The sequence below is a fragment of the Triturus cristatus genome, chromosome 3_2 (genome assembly GCF_964204655.1).
Source record: "Triturus cristatus chromosome 3_2, aTriCri1.1, whole genome shotgun sequence".
Taxonomy (NCBI): Eukaryota; Metazoa; Chordata; class Amphibia; order Caudata; family Salamandridae; genus Triturus; species Triturus cristatus.
The window spans coordinates 1,199,129,312-1,199,140,811 of record NC_140584.1 but is presented as its reverse complement, the minus strand read 5'-3'; the positions used below and the strand labels follow the sequence as shown (position 1 = coordinate 1,199,140,811).

At 58.2% G+C, this 11,500-nt stretch overlaps 1 protein-coding gene, 1 non-coding gene and 1 pseudogene across 2 annotated transcripts in view; 1 reads left to right on the top strand and 2 right to left on the bottom strand.

The window, feature by feature from the left end:
* Positions 1-11,500, top strand: part of LOC146859437 (adenylate cyclase type 10-like) — a 357,025-nt gene that overhangs the window by 92,644 nt on the left and 252,881 nt on the right. The window lies entirely within an intron of this gene.
* On the bottom strand, positions 268-421 carry LOC146859439 (5.8S ribosomal RNA). The gene has a single exon (XR_014980531.1). It is a non-coding gene; the product is annotated as a 5.8S ribosomal RNA (ribosomal RNA).
* LOC146859438 (18S ribosomal RNA) lies at positions 1,390-2,677 on the bottom strand (annotated as a pseudogene).

Sequence of the window (11,500 nt, the reverse complement as noted above, 5' to 3'; positions counted from 1 at the left end):
GCGGGCAGCTGGTGGGACACCACAGACAGCCACGTGTGGCACGAAGGCAGGCGCCCTGGGACAGGCTCGGGGCGGATCGGTCACCAGGCCCCCTTCTCGGGGAGCCAGGCGCACCGGCGGCATACCTCCGTGGCAGGACCCGGCAAGGGACCCTGCCACGGGCGATCGGGGGGTCTGACCTTGTGGGGGAACGAAGGGTAAGCGGAGCTCACCCTGCGATGGCCCCAGCCGTGTCCCGGGGAAGCCCCGTGGCGATTGACGATCGAGCGACCCTCAGACAGGCGTAGCCCCGGGAGGCACCTGGGGCCGCAAGGTGCCATCGAAGTGTTGATGATCAATGTGTCCTGCAATTCACACTAATTCTCGCAGCTAGCTGCATTCTTCATCGACGCGCTAGCCGAGTGATCCACCGCCAAGAGTCACAGACAACTTTTCGAAAATGTTCGCCCACCTGCGGGTGCAGGAGAGGCGGGAGGAAGGCGATGCCGTCCGTCGCCCACGCGGCGATACGGCACGGGCACCCCTTTCAAGGCTTCCCCTCTGGGAGTCAGACAGCACCGCCAGGAGAAAAAAAACATTGCCAGGTGCTCGCCCGAGAGCCTGCCCCTACCCACCCACCCGGGGGCGAGGGAGGGGGCTCCCGGAGTAACGGGAGCAGGCAGCCCCATAGCCGCTGGTCCCTCCCGGGGTAACCCAGGAGGGACCACGCGAGTCTTCAAACCCCTCAGCCCGGCCACACAGGACCGGGTCAAACCGGGTACCTGGCAACGAGGGAGGGTCGCCCCACCTGCACATCAGCCGTCCGTCGCTGGGCGGCCCTGAGCCATGCCAGCAGGCTGGCGATCAGCTCACCACCACCCTCACCTGGGTCGAAGGCGCCGGAAGGGAAGAGCCAGGCGGCTCCCCATCCTGCACGCCTCCCACCGAGAGGAGCCGGGGTCCCCTCGGCCCCTTCTCTTCCAGGCCGCCCTGCCGCGCGAGAAGGGCCGCTCCTCGGTCGCCCGGAACCCGGTCAGGTGGGGCCGGGTCTCGGGATGCCTGGAGGGCCCAACCGGCGCCAGGGCCTTTTCGAGGGAGGGGTGGTGCCAGCCAAGGGATGCACTGCCATTCAGTTTCGGGACGGGTGAGCTTAGATTCCGTTTCGGAGAGGGACAGGGAAAGGGACCCACCCCCGTCCCCGCTCCCTCACGCGTCGGTCGGGCCTACCCCGGGGGGAAGGGGCCTGCCGAAGTCCCGGTCCTCACACGAGCGCCCCATGCGCCCACGGACCACTCCGCTGGCCGGGGCGCGCCAGGGTAGGGCCGGGCCCTGTGCCTACCGTGCGTGCTCGCAGGAGGTGGGCCGAGGGCTTCAGGCTGGCACCGTCAGTCGCTCGGGCTGCTCCGCCGTTCATGATCCTTCCGCAGGTTCACCTATGGAAACCTTGTTACAACTTTTACTTCCTCTAGATAGTCAAGTTTGATCGTCTTCTCGGCGCTCCGCCAGGGCCATTGCCGACCCCGGCGGGGCCAATCCGAGGACCTCACTAAACCATCCAATCGGTAGTAGCGACGGGCGGTGTGTACAAAGGGCAGGGACTTAATCAACGTGAGCTTATGACCCGCATTTACTGGGAATTCCTCGTTCATGGGAAATAATTGCAATCCCCAATCCCTATCACGAACGGGGTTCAGCGGGTTACCCGCACCAGTCAACGAAGGGTAGACACACGCTCATCCGTTCAGCCCCAGACATCTAAGGGCATCACAGACCTGTTATTGCTCAATATCGTGTGGCTGAACGCCACTTGTCCCTCTAAGAAGTTAAGAAGTTGGACGCCGACCGCTGGGGGTCGCGCAACTAGTTAGCATGGAGGAGTCTTGTTCGTTATCGGAATTAACCAGACAAATCGCTCCACCAACTAAGAACGCCTTGCACCACCACCCACAGAATCGAGAAAGAGCTATCAACCTGTCAATCCTTTCTGTGTCTGGCCCGAGTGAGGTTTCCCGTGTTGAGTCAAATTAAGCCGCAGGCTCCACTCCTGGTGGTGCCCTTCCGTCAATTCCTTTAAGTTTCAGCTTTGCAACCATACTCCCCCCCCGGAACTCAAAGACTTTGGTTTCCCAGAAGCTGCTCGGCGGGTCATGGGAATAACACCGCCGGATCGCTAGTCGGCATCGATTATGGTCGGAACTACGACGGTATCTGATCGTCTTCAAACCTCCGACTTTCGTTCTTGATTAATGAAAACATTCTTGGCAAATGCTTTCCCTTTGGTTCGTCTTGCGCCTGTCCACGAATTTCACCTCTAGCGGCACAATACGAATGCCACCAGTTCCGAAAACTAACAAAATAGAACCAGAGTCCTATTCCATTATTCCTAGCTGAAGTATTCAGCGACCGGCCTGCTTTGAACACTCTAATTTTTTCAAAGTAAACGCTTCTGTTGGAAGGCGTACCCCGGGGAGGCTGCGGAATGTGTTCCTGACCACCCTGAGGCCCACCTTTCCCAGAGCTAGGCCGAGCAAGAGCAGGGAGGCCCTTCCTGGAAGGGTCTCGTACCTAGGATCGCACACGCTGCGCTTACTCTCTTCTTCGGATAGAGGGACACCACACAGTAAGTCGTTGTAAGAGAATATACTTTTATCGATGGTTATCAAGGATCTTTATGATCCGGCAGGCAGGTGCAGAAGTAATGCCACAAGCGGCAGCGATCTTGTGATGAGGGGTAAGGGGTAGCGGGACAGTCTTTCAATCAGTGTCTCTGCGAGGTATCCGGCGCCCAGCTCTCAATCCTCGAGCTGAGGGGATGTTGCTTCTCTCGGCGATCTCTGCCGATTCTCTTGGAGGAGCGGGCCGCGAGTCACTCAGCAGGCACCGGAGGTTCTTAATTCAGGGAGCCACGACGGCGTCAGCAGGGCTCAGATGGTTCAGAGTTCGGGGAGCCGCGACAGCGTCCGCAGGGCTAAGATGGTTCCGAGTTCAGGGAGCCGCGACAGCGTCAGCAGGGCTCAGATGGTTCAGAGTTCGGGGAGCCGTGACAGCGTCAGCAGGGCTCAGATGGTTCAGAGTTCGGGGAGCCGCGACAGCTTCAGCAGGGGTCAGATGGTTCAGGGTTCGGGTAGCGTTCTTCTGTTCGGGGAGCGATCGAGCCGCGAACAAGTCCGCAGGCTCTCGTCAGTCCAGGTCTTCTCTGCCTCCCGTCCCTTCAGCACCCCTTGTTATACTTCCCCTCCTCTTTGAAGTCCGGAGTCCTCGCAGAGAGGGGTCTGGTGCCTGGGGGCGGTGTGTGGGGGTTTCCCCATCGCTCTGCCCTATGATCTGTTCAGGTGTGTCCGGGAGGGACTCCAGACGCCCAGCAGGCAAGGCGCCCGCTCACCGTGGGCCTGGTGGTCGATCGAAACCTCCCTCGGGGAAGAGACCAGAGGTGTGACCGGGTCGGTGCCTCTCGGTCTGGTCTGGGTTGGGGGGTTCGCTCTCCCTCGGCCAGGCATGCGTGTTGGGGATCTGGTCGGCCCTCGGGATGTTGGTCCACGGGAGCTGGAAGGCCGTGTCCACGAGGTTCGGCGTGGTTGTCGTGTAACTTGCTGGTCGGGAGGGCCCACGCCACGAGGCCGGTCTCACACATGCCCCCCCCAGCTGAAAGGCGGGGAGAACTACCCATCCACTTGGGAGTTCTCCTCGCTGAAGCGGAAGAATCGGGACAGGCCGTCCGCGTTGGCGTGGTCCGTCCCGGGGCGATGTTCCACAGTGAAAGCCATCCCCTGGAGAGAGATGGACCAGTGTAGCAGCTTGGGATTTTCTCCTCACATTTGCATCAACCACCGCAGGGGTCGATGATTGTTGGACTTGGCCCTTCTGGCAGGTTCACCCCTGAACTTTTTGCTTTTTATTGGTAACTTGGTGTGGTGATTTCTTGGTTTCTGCGCACTTTCCCTGTGTCCCAGGGTAAAGTGCGTGCGCGCTCTGAGTGCATGTGGTGAGATAGGCCTGCCCTCCCATAGGAATGCATGGGGAATGTATGTGTCCCTAGTAGTTCCTGATGCGTGGGGTGTGCAGGCCCGAGTTTGGTATGTGCGGACTCGTGGGAGTGAATGCTGCGCGATGATGTGTGCGGCGTGCATGTACCTAGTGTGGAAGTGCCACTTCTAGAAGTGGGCACTTCTGTGTGCAGTGTGTCTGTCGCGTGATTGGCTGGTCATGTCATGTGACGGGCTAGGGATTCCCCAGAGTCAGGATGAGTCACCCAGTGGTGAATGGGGAGATCAGCAGCTAGATGGGTGGGAGGAGTACACCTGGGTCCTGAATAGGACAGGGTTTTCCACACACAATGCTGGCCCCGCCCCCTGCGGTGCGACTGACGACCCTAGCCCTGCCAATGAATAGAGTGAGCGGCTGAGCACATCAAGGGTGCTCCCCAACCAGCTGCGACTGGTTTTCCCCCTCACCCTGAACCCAGAACAAAGGGGTTCGCTGTATAAAAATGGGGCTGTGTCCCCACAGAAACTGTTCTGCTTTGGATCCTGACAGGAGGGGGCTCGCTGCTGGTGGGGCCCAGGAGGGACCGCCATGGGGGTTGCCTCCCTGCTGGAGGGCCCTGTGTGCTGGCCCCTGGGCCCTGCCTTGCCCCCTTGATGCCTCCAGGACTTTGAGGGCGACTTGCTTTATTTCCCTTGCCCCAGGACCTCTGCAACAGCCTGCTAGCGCTCTGGGAGCGCTTTATCGCTATTTTCGCCAGGAAGAAGAGCGTGCATGCTCTGCAGCGCTCAGCTGCCATCCTTGCCCCCAGAGGGAATCCCCAGCGTAGGGATTCCCCCGTAATGGCTGTTCCGTGTGGGAGCCTACCCCGCCGCCTGTCGGCCTATGGTAATTAGGCGCGGGTGCCCACCCCGCATTGCGGCCTTAATTTGTGTCTTTGCGGGTGCCCACCCCGCTAAATATGCCGCCATCTGCTCTTATTTAAAAGCGGGTGCCCACCCCGCTTATTTCTGCTCATTTCTATGCCTTTGATGCGCGGGTGCCCACCCCGCGACTTGATTGCCAGAAGAAAATCACCGCCGCGGCCCGAGCTGCATTTAAAAATCCTCGCCGAGCCCGCGGCCCGCCTGGTTGTGGGCGGGGCCGCGGGACGGAAGCGGAAGTGCCGCCATTCCCGGGAGAGGAAGCCCGAGGCCCGGGTGAAGGGTGAGCGCAGCGCGAGGCTCCCATCTGCAAGGGAAGCCCCGCGCCGCATGAGAAGTGCTGCCGCTGAGAAGGAAAGTCCCGGTCCCAGAAGAGGGACCGGGCAGAGCCAGAGATCGCCGCATGCCGAGAGGAGGAGACCCCGAGCAGCGCCCGAGAGCCCGGTGAGTAAGGGCTGATCTCTGGGGAAGCTGCAGTCAGGGTACAGAGTCCCCGTGGGGGCATTTCCCGGCACCCACCTGCCTAGTAGGTAGTATCTGAGCGGCCCCACATGGCAGAGGGCCGCTCCAACGGGGACCTTTATTTTAGAGCGCTAGACGCTCCAACGTCGGCGGCATTATTTCTCGAGCCTAGAGGGCTCCAACGTTACCGGGGCATTTCTGCCGTGTTTGAGTGGCCCCAGATGGCAGCGGGCCACTCCCACCTTGCCCCACATTAGTTTACAGAGCCACAGAGGCTCTAGGGTGCTTTTGTTGTTGTTTAGGGCCCCGAGGCTCCAACGAGGCGGCCACGATTATTCTAGAGCCCAGAGAGGGCTCCAGTGTTTGGGGACACCTTCCATTTCGCCGCCAGTGCGCTCCACAGTACTTTGGGGCAAGTTCCTTTTCGATATTGGCGCCCTCACATTTGCATCAACCACCGCAGGGGTCGATGATTGTTGGACTTGGCCCTTCTGGCAGGTTCACCCCTGAACTTTTTGCTTTTTATTGGTAACTTGGTGTGGTGATTTCTTGGTTTCTGCGCACTTTCCCTGTGTCCCAGGGTAAAGTGCGTGCGCGCTCTGAGTGCATGTGGTGAGATAGGCCTGCCCTCCCATAGGAATGCATGGGGAATGTATGTGTCCCTAGTAGTTCCTGATGCGTGGGGTGTGCAGGCCCGAGTTTGGTATGTGCGGACTCGTGGGAGTGAATGCTGCGCGATGATGTGTGCGGCGTGCATGTACCTAGTGTGGAAGTGCCACTTCTAGAAGTGGGCACTTCTGTGTGCAGTGTGTCTGTCGCGTGATTGGCTGGTCATGTCATGTGACGGGCTAGGGATTCCCCAGAGTCAGGATGAGTCACCCAGTGGTGAATGGGGAGATCAGCAGCTAGATGGGTGGGAGGAGTACACCTGGGTCCTGAATAGGACAGGGTTTTCCACACACAATGCTGGCCCCGCCCCCTGCGGTGCGACTGACGACCCTAGCCCTGCCAATGAATAGAGTGAGGGGCTGAGCACATCAAGGGTGCTCCCCAACCAGCTGCGACTGGTTTTCCCCCTCACCCTGAACCCAGAACAAAGGGGTTCGCTGTATAAAAATGGGGCTGTGTCCCCACAGAAACTGTTCTGCTTTGGATCCTGACAGGAGGGGGCTCGCTGCTGGTGGGGCCCAGGAGGGACCGCCATGGGGGTTGCCTCCCTGCTGGAGGGCCCTGTGTGCTGGCCCCTGGGCCCTGCCTTGCCCCCTTGATGCCTCCAGGACTTTGAGGGCGACTTGCTTTATTTCCCTTGCCCCAGGACCTCTGCAACAGCCTGCTAGCGCTCTGGGAGCGCTTTATCGCTATTTTCGCCAGGAAGAAGAGCGTGCATGCTCTGCAGCGCTCAGCTGCCATCCTTGCCCCCAGAGGGAATCCCCAGCGTAGGGATTCCCCCGTAATGGCTGTTCCGTGTGGGAGCCTACCCCGCCGCCTGTCGGCCTATGGTAATTAGGCGCGGGTGCCCACCCCGCATTGCGGCCTTAATTTGTGTCTTTGCGGGTGCCCACCCCGCTAAATATGCCGCCATCTGCTCTTATTTAAAAGCGGGTGCCCACCCCGCTTATTTCTGCTCATTTCTATGCCTTTGATGCGCGGGTGCCCACCCCGCGACTTGATTGCCAGAAGAAAATCACCGCCGCGGCCCGAGCTGCATTTAAAAATCCTCGCCGAGCCCGCGGCCCGCCTGGTTGTGGGCGGGGCCGCGGGACGGAAGCGGAAGTGCCGCCATTCCCGGGAGAGGAAGCCCGAGGCCCGGGTGAAGGGTGAGCGCAGCGCGAGGCTCCCATCTGCAAGGGAAGCCCCGCGCCGCATGAGAAGTGCTGCCGCTGAGAAGGAAAGTCCCGGTCCCAGAAGAGGGACCGGGCAGAGCCAGAGATCGCCGCATGCCGAGAGGAGGAGACCCCGAGCAGCGCCCGAGAGCCCGGTGAGTAAGGGCTGATCTCTGGGGAAGCTGCAGTCAGGGTACAGAGTCCCCGTGGGGGCATTTCCCGGCACCCACCTGCCTAGTAGGTAGTATCTGAGCGGCCCCACATGGCAGAGGGCCGCTCCAACGGGGACCTTTATTTTAGAGCGCTAGACGCTCCAACGTCGGCGGCATTATTTCCTAGAGGGCTCCAACGTTACCGGGGCATTTCTGCCGTGTTTGAGTGGCCCCAGATGGCAGCGGGCCACTCCCACCTTGCCCCACATTAGTTTACAGAGCCACAGAGGCTCTAGGGTGCTTTTGTTGTTGTTTAGGGCCCCGAGGCTCCAACGAGGCGGCCACGATTATTCTAGAGCCCAGAGAGGGCTCCAGTGTTTGGGGACACCTTCCATTTCGCCGCCAGTGCGCTCCACAGTACTTTGGGGCAAGTTCCTTTTCGATATTGGCGCCCAGTTATTTCAGGAGCCCGTGCGCTCCATGGGGACATGTTACTTTCTGAGCCAGATGGCTCCCACGTTTGGCACAGTTTGTTCTAGAGCCTAGAGGGCTCCAAGGATTGGCGCAGTTTGTTTTGAGGGGCTAATGAGAGCCCCCTGCCGCTATTTGCCTTCCCCAGCTGCGCAGCACTTAGTGCCAGCTGCAGCGTTTAGGCCCTGTGCTTGTCCCCAGCTGCCCAGCAAGTAGTGGGCAGCTGCTACGTTTAGGTTCTGGCGCAACCTGGACTCTGATGTGATTTGGGTGCTAGGAAATGTACGGTGTAGTATGTTTTGCGCACCCTGTGTTCATGCTTTTGGTGCTAGGAAATGTACTGTATATAGCATGTTTTGCGCACCCTGTGTCTTATACCTCTAAATGTGGTTATTTCTGCCTAGAAGGTTGTTTTACCTGCTTGGGTTGATGGTAGGGAGAATGTACTTCCCTGTGCGATGTGCGCCCCTAGTATAGTTATACTTAGGTGGTTAGGTCTAAGGCGTTAGACCAGTGAGAATTGCATAAATGTGATTTATGCCCCTGTGATAGATGCAGGATAGGTTTTATACCTGATGCTAGTGTGATGACGCTGAGGTCATTATTGCGCCAGTAGATACTGGTTATGTTCTATATGTACACTTGGTAATTTGTGTTATGTTCTAAGAGTGCTAATTCCTGACAGTGGTCTATGTGGCCCTGTCCCCTGTATATATAATCCCTTGTAAATTCTGCCCGTGCCTGTTGGCACATTGTAGAGTGTGTGTTTTTATCTAATGTGTTTTGCATAATACAAAGGCTATTTTTATAGAATACCTTGTGTGGAGTTTCCTTTGTGGTGGGCCTTGGGTGTTGTTGCTGGGTGCGCGCGCAAACGCTTTACACATCGCCTCAGAGATAAGCCTGACTGCTCGTGCCAAGCTACCAAGGGGGTGAGCAGGGGTTATCTTTGGCGTGTAACTTCCTTGCCCTGACTAGAGTGGTGGTCCCTGCCTGGCTTTGGCGCAAGCCTCAGCCAACCAGAAATCCCATTTCTAACATTGGTGATCAGCGGTGGGATTTGGACTTGCGTTTGCGCTGTACCGCAGCAGCAACTGGCCGCACTACAAAGCTCTGCATTTAGATAAATCACATGGTATAGGGATTATTGTTTTAAAGTTTGCTTTTAAATGTCATTTCTTTGGAAATGTGTTCTTGTGCACTGTGAGTTAGGTGTCCCTAGCTCGGGAGGGTAGATCATCCCCCTTAGTGCATTGTGTTTTCTGGATTCACCAGAGGGTGGGATCCAGTGGTGGCAGCAGATGTGTGTCCAGTGCATGTATTCCCATTCCCAGTTCCAGGGGTAGTGGTACCTGTGTCACGTGGTGGTCAGGTTGAGAAATCAGTGGCGGTAGAAACTGTCTTACCAGTCTTGGGAGGGGTTTGGGGATGAATGTGTAATGCGCTGGATGAATGTGAATGTCCCATTCCCAGTTCCCAGAGTAATAGTACCTGTGTCACGTGGTGGTCAGGTTGAGAAATCAGGGGCGGTAGAAACTGTCTTACTAGTCTGAGGGGTGTGTGTATGTGGATGAAGGATGTGAGTTCTTTGAAATAAGGAGCTTGCTGGTTGATTGGGTGTGAGTTCTCTGGGATAGGGAACTTGCATTGGGGAGTGATTCCAAAAGTAGTGGCTGAGGTGTCTTCCAGCCCAGCGTGGTGGAAGAGGTTCAGAGTAGCCCAGCTAGGTCTCGGTGTAGGGGCTCACGGCCTGTCTCTGCGGAGAAGGAGTGGGTGGGACTGCGTGTCTCCAGGTGCCCGAACCCAGTGTCAGGGCCTGGATGGTTTCTTTAGGGAACATCAGGTCGGGGCCTAGGCTGTACCAATAGGTCATTTGAGGAGGATCTCCCAGTGTCTAGAGGACGTGGAGCGTCTGTAATCAGAGCTCCAGTAGTCCTGGTGTCTGGCGGTACCGCTCCAGTTGGGAGGGTGCAGAAGTCCAGAGGGAGGGGTGAGAGGGGAAGGGATTCCCCAGTGGGAACCAGTAGGTCAGGGACCAGCCGGGAGGGCTGTGTCGCCACTGAGTGACCGTGGTGTCGCCACTTCTGTCCTGGGGGGTCTGCACGCACTGTCAGATGGACAGGAGGTCGTGAGATCAGCGCCAGGCAGACTGTCACACGACCCATTAGTTATGGGTCACCCTCGTTAAGTCCTGGTTCGCCAGGCATCTGACCAAAGGGTACGTCCCTCGGTTGGGGAGCCAGTAGTCGGTGTTTCCGGATCTGGACGTAAGGGCAGCTGTAGTCCTGAGGGCAGGTGGGGCTCATCTTAAGTGAAGAGACCCTGCTCTACAGTGGAAGGGGGTGCAGAGGGAGGGAGTCCTCGCCTCTGACCCCTTGGATCCCAGGTGGTAGACCAGTTGGTGGAGAGAGGTCCTGAACTGGTGGGAGAGTTGTGTTCTGGTGGGTGCTTCCCTGGGAGGGTGCGGAACCCCAGAAGTAGAGGTAGGGTGGGGCATTCTTGCCCGTGACCTCTGGTCAGCCTGAGGGTGCGGACCCTAGGTTGAAGGATCAGTGGTAGTTGGGAACTACACTGAGAGGGAGAGTGGAGAATGGCTTGTATGCCAGGGGTTACTACCTCCCACTCTGGGTTTGGCAAGGACCAGTGGTATCTGGGTGGCCTAGGGCCTGGTCCTGGCCGTGGACAACTAGGTAGTACCAGTGGGGTAGCCTAGTTGGGCCTGAGTTCTTTTCGGTTGTGTTTTTTTCAGATGGAACCATGTTGATTGAGAATGGCGTAGAACAGGAGAGTGTCCCTGCAGTGCGGGCCTGCGTCCGTGTTCTATCGCCCCAAGCAGGGAAGACCATCACGGTGGTGATTGGTCTGCCCTGCGTTTTGGCTGGAAGGGGGTTGTGTTGGACTTGGCCCTTCTGGCAGGTTCACCCCTGAACTTTTTGCTTTTTATTGGTAACTTGGTGTGGTGATTTCTTGGTTTCTGCGCACTTTCCCTGTGTCCCAGGGTAAAGTGCGTGCGCGCTCTGAGTGCATGTGGTGAGATAGGCCTGCCCTCCCATAGGAATGCATGGGGAATGTATGTGTCCCTAGTAGTTCCTGATGCGTGGGGTGTGCAGGCCCGAGTTTGGTATGTGCGGACTCGTGGGAGTGAATGCTGCGCGATGATGTGTGCGGCGTGCATGTACCTAGTGTGGAAGTGCCACTTCTAGAAGTGGGCACTTCTGTGTGCAGTGTGTCTGTCGCGTGATTGGCTGGTCATGTCATGTGACGGGCTAGGGATTCCCCAGAGTCAGGATGAGTCACCCAGTGGTGAATGGGGAGATCAGCAGCTAGATGGGTGGGAGGAGTACACCTGGGTCCTGAATAGGACAGGGTTTTCCACACACAATGCTGGCCCCGCCCCCTGCGGTGCGACTGACGACCCTAGCCCTGCCAATGAATAGAGTGAGGGGCTGAGCACATCAAGGGTGCTCCCCAACCAGCTGCGACTGGTTTTCCCCCTCACCCTGAACCCAGAACAAAGGGGTTCGCTGTATAAAAATGGGGCTGTGTCCCCACAGAAACTGTTCTGCTTTGGATCCTGACAGGAGGGGGCTCGCTGCTGATGGGGCCCAGGAGGGACCGCCATGGGGGTTGCCTCCCTGCTGGAGGGCCCTGTGTGCTGGCCCCTGGGCCCTGCCTTGCCCCCTTGATGCCTCCAGGACTTTGAGGGCGA